Raw genomic sequence first — 9,226 nt, 5'->3', positions numbered from 1 at the left:
TCACCCTTTCTTAAAATAGGCATGATAATACTTCTTCCATAATAAAGCAGACACAAGGCGTGTACATGAGGACCCATCCAAACCTTACTATGTTATTGTGTCTCTGCTAAATATCTGTAAGAAAATGCCCTCTCCCCTCCACGCGCCTTCCAACAGGGACACCTGCTGATGCCACACACGCACTCAGAGCTGTGGCAGCGGACAGAGCAGCAATTGGATCTGCAAGAGGGGGACACGCAAACAGAGCTCCCCTCAGCCGGGCTGGGTCTGAGGGATGCTCTGACCTACAGCTCTACCTGTCCCCGACCTGGCGTCCAACACAGGCCACAGGCGACGGACAAAGTCAGAGGAGCTGATTTCAGTCAAGGCAGCTCTCTGCGCCCTGTCACACTAGCTCAACCAGTGGTTGGTCTCGTATCATGTGGACAAAACAACTCTTTGATGAGTGAGGTTTTTCACTTCCCTCAGCTCAAGTCAGCATGAGTCCAGGGTGGCGCCTGCCAAGTACGTGGGCGAACTGGGGCCCTGAACACCTTGCTGTTGGCCATGCTGGAGGCAGCCTCACTTTCTCACTGCCCTCAGAGGGGTTTGGTTTGGAGCCGGGGGCAACAGAAGGAAGCTAAGACTGGGAAACTGACAACTAGGATGGGGCTAACCTGAAAAGGTCTCAGGGGTTTCCCAAGTTTAGTTACCCTCTTGTCCAGAGTGGGGTTGGCAGAGACCTTGGCCTCACCCCAGCGTGTGCCTGTGTGTGACTGACCAGGCTGTAACAAAGGCTTTCTCGGAATCTGAGGTTAAGAAAGATGAAGGGCAGGGGCCGCCTGTCGACTGCAATGGGCATACTGCATAATAATAGCTTTCTCTGATCTTTCTTCCGCCTGTTTGTGGTTTCTCTACTTCCTTTCAACTTTGTAACGTGACACCCAGCTGCTGGCTTCTTATCTCTGCTACCTGCCCCCACCTCCCAAGTCTCCTCCTCAGACTCGCACAGAGAACAGAGACCCCTCCTCCTTTGAAGCCTGGAGGATCACACCAGTTCCCTTACCATCCCTCTTGTTTGCTGGACTCATTGTTTAGTGATGCTGTAGCCAGTTGAGGACCATTCATCCTGCCTCCATGTCTTCTTCTCCCAGTTTAGTCTAAGGTTACTTACTCAGGCAGGTCACATGCCCCCGTAAGCCAAGAGGACCCATCTCGGGGCCAGGATAGAGCCTAGATTTGAATATTTTATCTGGAGTGTTTCCACTCCTACATAAACTCAGGAGATGGAAAACAAGACTGCTGACTTTGTTAGACTGATGCTTGGAGGATAACAAAGACCCCTGTGCCATCAGGCTGAGCCCAGGAGAGACAGCATCTCCCGGGGCTGCACAGCTGGGAGGGGGGTAGGTTCAGGAGCAGGTGGCTTGGTGATGAGCTATAACAGGGCCGGCCCAGGTCAACACTTCTGGGTCTGAGGACTCCTAAGCTGCTGGCTAGGCAAGAACGTAATGAGAGTGTTTTCCAAGTGTCCCAAATTTGGAAACATCATTCCCATCAAAATAAACAGATTACTTTGTAAAGAGATTCTCTGCCTGCATTTTTTGCTCCTTCTAAAAAGGAGACCTGTGATTTGAAGGAAAAAAATGCCCTCTATGTAGCTTTTCTCAAAGACACTATGATGAGCAGGAGTTCCCTGTCCGGGGTCCCCAAATGCCTGGGCCTCTCAGAAGCAGAAATGGAGACACACACATAATCTCAACAGTGAAAAAGCCAATTATCAAACTGCACAGGCTAATGACGATATTAGCAGCAGCAGTGTCCTTTACTTTTAGATCTAATTCCTGAACTTAGTATGTTAACTCTGGGGGGAAATAAGGTCTGTGTCCTGACAAAAGAAAGTACCTGCAATCACATAAGTGTGTTGGTTGGTTTTTGTGGGGGGTTTGGGGGGTTTGGTGGAAAAGAATGTTAAAAATTGAGAAAAGAAGTAAGAATCTACAGGAAAAGGAAAAACTCAGGAGGAAAAGCAAATATGTAGTAAGGACTGAGGATCAATTGCTTGAATAAGCCACTACATAGTTTAAAGACAAAAAATGGCAAAAGCAGCTATAACTGTAATAAACAGATAAAAGATAAGCAAGAAAGATGTAAAGTGTAACATAAAAAAACAAATGTAGGGGAGGGCAGTTAAAATGTAGCTCATTTACCATATGATTGAAATTAAATGACTATCTTATTTAAAACAAGTAGATATAATTATACATCAACATCTATGAAACGCATGGTAACCACAAAACAAAAAATCTACAATAGAACATAAAAACTAGGAAGAAAGGAACACAAACATTCTGCTAGGGGAAATTATCCAACCACAAGGAAAGAAACAGAAAGAAGAAGAAATGAACGTAGGAGGACTACAGAAACAACTGGGAAACAAATAATGAAGCGGCAATAGGTTCTTCTCTATCAGCAGTTACTTTAAATGTCAATGGACTAATTGCTCTTGATCAAAAGACAAGGGTGGTTGTTTGGATAAAGAAACAAGAGTCATCACTACGCTTCCTAAAAGAGACTCACTTCAAAGCTAAAGACACACAGACTGAAAGAGAGAGGATGGAAAAGGTATTTCATGCTAACAGAAACAAGAAAGCAGGGAAAGCAGTATTCCTATCAGACAAAATAAACTTGAAACCAAAGGTTATAACAAAAGACAAAGAAAGGCATTTTGTAACGACAAAGGGATCAGTACAAGAAAAAAAGTGTATTACATCCCTAAACACATGCACCCAAAACAGTAGCATCTAAAGAAACATAAAAGCAAATACTAACAGACATAAAGGCAGAATTAAAAATAGTATAAAAATATTAGGGGATTTTAACACCTGCACTTAATTGAATGGATAAGTCATCCAAGCAGAAAATCATTAAAGCAGCAGTTGTCATAAATGATACAATAGAACACTTGGTCTTCAAAGAGACTACAGGACATTCCATTCAAAACCAAACCAATACAGTTTTTTTTTTTTGGAGTGTAAAGTATTCCTCAGGACATGACACAAGTAGGTTAGAAGAGCTGACAATTCCAAGAAAAGACCAGGAAAGGGGCTGATCATGGGAAGAGGCTTCCAACAGATCAGGCATCACCAGGGGTCCCAGGGCTGCGTGTTCCCCAGGGCTACGTGTTCCCCAGGGCTGGGTGTTTCCCAGGGATGGTAGCAAAGCTTTTGAGGAAACAACCATGCCAGATGCTGCAATCTGCATGAACCCAGGCCAACAAATAACATAAAAAATCAGGATAAAAATTACATTCTCCCATCTCCCAGACGGCCTGGCTTAAGGGCAGCATCTGGTTCCCCAGGTTTGCAGCACTCACGTGTTGAGGACAGCCTCATTCCTGGAACTGCGCGGTTCGGGCAGGGAGCACAAGGGAAGACCAAAACGATGGCAGCTGATGCCCTGGCGGAAGAGACAGCAGGAGAAGAGAGCGTTGATTTCCGCCAGCCAGTAGCTTTGCTACCATCTCCCAAGCAGCCTGGCCTCGAGGTGACCTCTGCTGCACCAGGGAACCTGGAGACTTCTCCTCAAGTCACCCTGATCCTGAAGGTGGGCGTGGTGCAGTCAATGTGCAGGGGTGGGGGCAGCGACAGGGACAGAGAGAGCGACAGCGGGAAATGGGAGTAAGTCCCACATCTAGCAGCATGGGGCAGCCCAAATCCTGCCATCTCCAGCGCTGCTGCTGCCACTGCCACCGACCCGCCCCCCTGGCCATAGCCGGCCTGCCTCCCAGGGGCAGGCTGACAGGGGGACACACACTGATTCCAGGAAGCACTGGCAGCAGAGGTCAGGCGGCGGGTGAGGTGGGAGCAAGGGGACTGGCTCTCCAAGGGCAGCCACCCTAAGCCTCCGCCATCGACACCACTAGAACTGCAGCCCGCTGTCCATCCCGGGGGCCGAGGGCCGGGCTAAGGCTGCACCCTCCCTCCCCGCACCAGCATCAAGCAGCCAAGGCCCACTGGCGAGCGGTGTGCAGCTCGGGACCACCTATCCCATGGGCTCTGAGGAGGCATTGGGCTTCGGGGTGGGATGGGGGCGTGGGGGTGGGGCAGGGAATTGGAATGGCCTCAAGCCCCGCCCACCCGGCCGCCGGGGCCGCGCCCCTGGGAGCCAGGACTGCGTGCCTGCCGTGGGCCCGGGGCATCCCTGTCTAGCGGCTGTCGCCGTGGTGATCGGAGCCCGGAGCGCCCGGCTCTCGCGAGGAGAGGGCTGAGGGGGTCATCTGGGGTAGGGGTGCACTCCGGGTGTGCGGCGATCTGGCGATGAGGGCGGACAGGGTGAGGGGGAGGGGTTGCTGGGAGCGGAAGTGACCCGGCTGAAGGGTGGGGGCTCATTCCTAGGTGAAGGGTTAGGGGAGTATCTCCGGACGGTGGGGGGACCTGGGGTGAGGCCCTTGGGGTGAGCGCGGTTTACAGGGGCTGTAGCTTAGGACCAAGTGGGGCGCAGACCTGGGGCGGGATTTGGGTGTGAGGAGAAGCAGCTTTGTCTCGGGGGTGCAGTGGATCGGGGACCGGGCGTGGCAGGGGGTGGGGAGGCATTGACTGGGTGGGGGGTCGGCGAGCAGTGGTAGCGGGGCTGGTGGGGTGAGGCCTGGCCCTGGGCCCGTGGTGGTCCTACTTGGGGGCCGGGACCCTGGAGGAGGGCGTGGGGGGCCGCGTTGGTGTTGGGGACCCGGCCAGCCCTGGCCGCAGGCTGGGATCGCCCCACCGCCCCACCGCCCCACCGCCCGAAGCTCCACCGGCCCACCGCCCGGCCCCACTCGCAGCATCCCTACTGCTGGAGTCGCAGCCAAGCCTCCATGCTGCTGTCAGGCGGGCGGGAGGGGGAGGGGCGCTGAAAGCTGCTCGTGCGCGCGCGCGCAGGGGCGCCAGGACGCCAGGGCGCTGGGGCGCGCCCAGAACGTGAGGAAGCTGGGCGGGAGCTGGGTGCTCCTGGACCAGCTCCCGGAGGAGGAAGGCTGCCTGGGGTGTCGGCCTCCCGCCGCTTGCTGTCGCCTCTGCTGCCGTCGCGAGCCAGGTAAGGGGGCGCTGGTGGGGGCGCGCAGGTCGGGGAGTCGGCGGGTGAGGCCTGGGCTGTGCAGTTGGGGAGGCGCCCGGGGGTGGGGGGAGGGGTGCGTCGGTGGGGTCCAGGCCGCGCGTCCAGGTTGGGACCGTGAGGCGGGTCCCGGGGCCCCCCCCCCGGCCTGGTTGGGGTGCCTTCCTCCCCCTCCTTAGTACTGGCTGAACCGCGCGGCTTTCTTGGCCGCCGCTCCCAGGCGGCTTTGGCAAAGTGGGAGCAGCCCCGGGAGATGGGAGGGCGCTGGACGGCCCCGGGCCAGCCGAGACTGGCCCTCAGGCCTTGCGAGGCCTTCCCGCGCGGGTGGCCCTGCCCTGGGAGTGGAGGCCGCCCCGGACCCTGTGGGGCACAGGCGAGCTGGGGCAGAAGCAGGGGCGAGGCCGGGCCTTTGGGAGCTTGTTAGCCTCCCCCCGAGATCCAAAGCTTCTGACCAGTGTATTTTCCGTCTTTTGAGGACTCTCCCTCCTGTTTTGCACAGTGGCTGCAGCAAACGACATTCCCACCGACAGTGTAGGAGGGATCCGTTTTCTCCACAGCCTCTGTAGCCTTGGTCCTGTGTGGGCATTGGAATGATGGCCACTCTAACTGGGGTGAGATGCCACCTCATTGTAGTTTTGCCTTGTATTCCTCGGATAATTAGCAACCTTGAGCCTGTTTTGTCATGTGCCTCTCATTGGTCGCTGGTGGGTCTTCGCTGGAGAATTGCTTCCTGAGGTCGTCTTCTGCCCATTTTTGGATTGGGTCGTCTTCTGTCCGTTGAGTCGGATGAGCTGTTTGGATATGGTGGAAATGAACCCCTAGTCAGTCTCATGTTTGGCAAAGATTGTCTCCTATTTCGTAGGCCGTGGTTTAGTTCTGCTTCTGGTTTCCTTTGCTGTGCCAAAGCTGATGAATTCAGTTTGCTCCGGTTTGTGTTTGTATTTTTGCTGAGTTTTCTGTTGCTTGGGGAGACTACCCTAGGAGAAAATGGGTGAGGTGTACGTGGGATACTGTTTGGCCTACGTTTCCTACCGAGAGGTGTGTGGTGTCTTGTCTTACGTTTAAGTGTCTAAGCCATTTTGAATTTATTTCTGCGTATGCTGGGGCTGTACGCCCAGGGGCCGGGATTGGGGTAGGGGGCGGGGCGGCTGCAGAGAGGGCAGCAGCGAAGGACGCGAGCTGCCCAGGCAAGCCTGTGGATTTCCTCCCGAGTCCCCCTCAGCCAGCTCTCTGGGCGCCTTCTTCTGCCTCAGGGTGGCATCTGACATCTCTCCAGGTCAATGGAGTCCCGGGAGGCTTCCTCCAATACACAGAGAGACAGACATATAAATAGGCAGACACGCTAGTCTCTTTCTTTGTTATTAACAGATAGATACACTAACCTCGTCCTCCTCCTCCATTACATAGGTACACAGATACATACATACAAAGACAGACAGGCACACACCAACACACACACACACACACACACAAACAGAAGCCCCCTCCTACTCCTCAGTTAGGTAGGTAGATGGACACACCAATCTCCTCCTCCATGAAATAGATTGTCAGAGAGATACACACACACAGCAGCCTCCTCTTCCTCCTCAATCAGGTAGGTAAGTAGATAGACACACTAGCCTCCTCCTCTAGTAGATAAAGAAACACCCAGACAGACTGAGAGACAGACACACTCACCTCCTCCAATAGAAAGACACTTAGACGAACACAGTAGCCTCCTCCTACTTCATTAGGTGCGTATGCAGACAGACAGACGGAAAGTCACGCTAGCTTCCTCCACCTCCTCCTCCATTAGATAGACAAATACAGAAATGGACAGACCCACACACACACTTACACACACACACACACACACACACACACTACACTCCTTCTCCTCCTCAATTAGGTAGATAGACAAACACACTAGCCTCCTCTGCCTCCTCCATTGCTTAGATAGATTGTCAGAGAGATAGATAGGCCGCGAGATAGACATACTAGCCTCCTCTTCCTCCATTACATAGACACACAGAGACACACAGACATAGACTAGCCTCTCCCCTCCTCCAACAGATAGATAGACAGCCAGGCAGGCAGGCAGGCAGGCAGGCAGGCAGGCAGGCAGACGGACAGACACACTCACTACAGGCGGAGTGCAGTCAGGGGACAGTGATGGGGACAGGGTCCGGGGACTGGGGTGCCCCTGGTGAGCCAGAGGATTTTCTCCCATGTCCCCAACGGCCTAACCTGGGGGCGACCGCCGCTCTCCCACGTTCCTCAGACTGAAGCCATTTAATCAGCCTGCTCTTGGGAGCGGGCGTGGTGCGGTCAGTGAAAGAGGTCAGTGGTGGAGGGGCCGGAGGCACTGCGGCTAAGGGGGCTGCCCTGGCGAGTTGGCAAGTTTCCTCCCATCTCCCCCTCTCCTTGGCCTGGGGACAGCCTCTGCCACCCCAGGTTTGCGGGATTGAAGTCTCCTTGTCAGCCAGGTCATGGGAGGCTGGGGAGGTTCGGTCAGGGGCTGCAGAGAGGAGGCGGGGCTGCCCTAGAAGCCCGAGGATTTGCTCCCATGATCCCTTGGCCTGGCCTGGGGTCGGACTCTGATACCCCAGGTTCCCTGGCTGCACGCCTAGGTGTTGGATGCCTCCCAGGAGGCAGGCGCGGTGCGCTGAGGGGATGGTGGCCCGGGGCGGGGAAGGGGAGGCTGCAGAGAGGTCAGCAGCGGTGGCGAGGGCTGCCCAGGTAAGCCTGTGGATTTCCTCTCGTGACCCCTCAGCTTGCTCAGGGGGCGCCCTGTGCTACGCCAGGTTCACTGGGTGCACATGTCCGTGTTGTCCGGCTCCCGGGATGCTGGCGCGGTGTGCTCAGGGGGCAGTGGTGGTGGCGGGGTCTGGGGCGGCTGCAGAGAGGGCGGGCGGCAGCGTGGGGCGGGGGCTGCCAAGGCAATCCTGTGCATTTCCTCGCGTGTCCCCCTCAGCCTGCTCTGGGGGCGGTCTCTGCTGCCCCAGGGTCCCTGGAGGCTTGTCCTCAGGTGATCCTGCTCCTGAGAGGTGGGCGTGGTGCAGTCAATGTGCAGGGGCGGGGGCAGCGACAGGGACGGAGACAGAGACAGCGACAGCGACAGCGACAGAGACAGCGGGCAATGGGAGCAAGTACCTGGCTAGTAGTATGGGTCAGCCCCAATCCTGCCATCTCCAGCTCTGCTGCTGCCACTGCCGCCGCCCCGCCCCCCTGGCCATAGCCGGCCTGCCTCCCAGGGGCAGGCTGACAGGGGGAAACTCCTTCCAGGAAGCTCTGGCAGCAGAGGCCAGGCGGCGGGGGAAGTGGGAGCAAGTGGACTTGCTCTCCCAGGACAGCCGCCCTGTCCCGCCTCCGCCGCCTCCGCCGCCACCCCCACTACCACTACCACTGCCACTGCCACTGCTGCCCGCTGTCCATCCCGGGGGCCGAGGGCCGGGCTAAGGCTGCACCCTCCCTCCCCGCACCAGCATCAAGCAGCCAAGGCCCACTGGCGAGCGGTGTGCAGCTCGGGACCACCTATCCCATGGGCTCTGGGGAGGCATTGGGCTTCGGGGTGGGATAGGGGCGTGGGGGTGGGGCTGGGAATTGGAATGGCCTCAAGCCCCGCCCACCCGGCCGCCGGGGCCGCGCCCCTGGGAGCCAGGACTGCGTGCCTGCCGTGGGCCCGGGGCATCCCTGTCTAGCGGCTGTCGCCGTGGTGATCGGAGCCCGGAGCGCCCGGCTCTCGCGAGGAGAGGGCTGAGGGGGTCATCTGGGGTAGGGGTGCACTCCGGGTGTGCGGCGATCTGGCGATGAGGGCGGACAGGGGGAGGGGGAGGGGTTGCTGGGAGCGGAAGTGACCCGGCTGAAGGGTGGGGGCTCATTCCTAGGTGAAGGGTTAGGGGAGTATCTCCGGACGGTGGGGGGACCTGGGGTGAGGCCCTTGGGGTGAGCGCGGTTTACAGGGGCTGTAGCTTAGGACCAAGTGGGGCGCAGACCTGGGGCGGGATTTGGGTGTGAGGAGAAGCAGCTTTGTCTCGGGGGTGCAGTGGATCGGGGACCGGGCGTGGCAGGGGGTGGGGAGGCATTGACTGGGTGGGGGGTCGGCGAGCAGTGGTAGCGGGGCTGGTGGGGTGAGGCCTGGCCCTGGGCCCGTGGTGGTCCTACTTGGGGGCCGGGA

The sequence above is a fragment of the Vicugna pacos genome, unplaced genomic scaffold (genome assembly GCF_048564905.1).
Source record: "Vicugna pacos unplaced genomic scaffold, VicPac4 scaffold_21, whole genome shotgun sequence".
Classification (NCBI taxonomy): domain Eukaryota; kingdom Metazoa; phylum Chordata; class Mammalia; order Artiodactyla; family Camelidae; genus Vicugna; species Vicugna pacos.
Note: the sequence above shows the minus strand (reverse complement) of the source record.